Raw genomic sequence first — 1,818 nt, 5'->3', positions numbered from 1 at the left:
CAGGTGAAGTCACTGTCAGGGCATTGTGCTACAGGTCCACGAGGAAAACAGATAAACCTCACAGTTTGAGTGTATGGTGAAGCTAGAATTGATAAGACCGCAGTTACAGGCTTGTTACTTTAATAGCCCGATGTTCCTGGGGACTCGGCTAAGGTTATTCATGATTAATGTAACTCAAATGAAAACAGTTATTGTAGGCAGGTAAGTTTCCCTAGCTGGTCCCCTCTGTGTAAAATGCTTTCTTATTCAAGTTTTCAACTCAGTCATTCGTTTAAGATGCAATCTTGTGTTATAAGTATTAGGCTATCATGATTATACAGTGAGCAAGCTATATAAATAAGTATTTAATATAATAAAAGTGTAGAGCAACAACCGAGGGTGTAAGGTAAAGGCTGAATATTGTAGATTTATTACAATATGTTGCATGTTTGAATTAAAATACCTGTGGATATGCAGGAGCACACACTCTACAAAGGCCTGACTGGAGATTTGCCTGATCTATCCGTCCTTCAGGTGAGTAGAGATACAACAATAGCGAATTTCACTGTACAGTATGATATATCAACCAAAATCTGTATACCAATATTTCATTATTTTCTTTTTCCTCCCTTTTTACAAACAAATATTCTGCTTCAAAGAAAAAAAATGAAATTGATGTTATCATAAGGGTTCTTCATTATGAACTTGTATGCCATGCATAACATACTGTGGATAGAAATTACAGGGAAAGTTACTGGTATGATAATTGTGGTTATATTATATTACTATTATATTTAGTGTATTGTTAATCAATATATTGTTACTTCCCAGATGACAGCGGCTCGCTTCAAGAGCAGGTGAAGCAAGTTGGGACAATGTTGAAGACATTTGCTCGCACTGGGCAATCGGGTACAACTTGCAAACAACACCTGTGGTTGTTGGTTTAATTCCCACTGGGGCCACCTGTACATGTAGTAGACCTATAAATGTCATAGTTTAGTAGTTGAAGGACCAGGACTGACTACTTTATTCTTTTATTCTGGGAATCCCTGTAGGTGCAGATCAAACCCTAATGCTGCGACGTCTTGGAGTTTGGCGATGTTGTGCGTAGCATGGACAACAAAATGCTATGCTGCAACATTTCAGTGCCAATGTGTCTGTTGGAGAGTTATTTCTGCCAGGGGATCTGTTACTCCCCCCAGACACCCAGGAAGATTTGGCGTTGATTGACAACAGTTTGAGGCAGGATAAAGAGATCCAGCAACGATTTGTAAGTGTGCCGATTTCGTTTATAACGCCATAGGGTAATCTAAAAAGTAAAATTAAGATTGTACACTGCATATTCTAAAGTCTGAATCCACAGCCTGTCACATTTTAAATTTATGAGAAACTTCAGAGAAATGTAATTTGTAACATGTTTTTTTTTGTATTTTCAGCTTCAGTTTTTGGCAATCAAATGTGGGAGGGACCTAAAGACAACCGTGTGGCGAATGCTTCAGAGTATCTTCTCTAATCACCTTTCCATCAATACAACCTGGACTGGTGTAGGGGATAAAGCATGTTTTAGAGACATGTTCCTGAAGACCATTGTTCAAAGTAAGTTGGATATTTTTTTTATATTTAAGTAGATGTGTATGACCTTATGCCATTCAAATGGAATGACAGATCTTTATTTTCTACAGGAGCCATCCGGAAGAACCTGGCAACCCAGGATGCCACTCAGGCGATCCAGGTTAACGTTACGCGTTACCTGAAAGGAGCATCTGAACATGAAGGTGGAAAAAGGCACCGCACAGCTGAGAGGGACCCACAGCCGACCCCTTAAACCTAGGCTGACTA

At 39.2% G+C, this 1,818-nt stretch overlaps 1 long non-coding RNA gene across 1 annotated transcript; it reads left to right on the top strand.

Moving 5' to 3' along the window:
- Nucleotides 1–320: 320 nt before the first annotated feature.
- On the top strand, nucleotides 321–1,097 carry LOC127628395 (uncharacterized). The gene is made up of 3 exons (XR_007968655.1): nucleotides 321–513; nucleotides 811–888; nucleotides 1,035–1,097. It is a non-coding gene; the product is annotated as an uncharacterized LOC127628395 (long non-coding RNA).
- Nucleotides 1,098–1,818: the final 721 nt, after the last annotated feature.

The sequence above is a fragment of the Xyrauchen texanus genome, chromosome 35 (assembly GCF_025860055.1).
Source record: "Xyrauchen texanus isolate HMW12.3.18 chromosome 35, RBS_HiC_50CHRs, whole genome shotgun sequence".
In the NCBI taxonomy this organism is placed as follows: domain Eukaryota; kingdom Metazoa; phylum Chordata; class Actinopteri; order Cypriniformes; family Catostomidae; genus Xyrauchen; species Xyrauchen texanus.
Note: the sequence above shows the minus strand (reverse complement) of the source record. Positions and strands in the feature narration are given on the sequence as shown.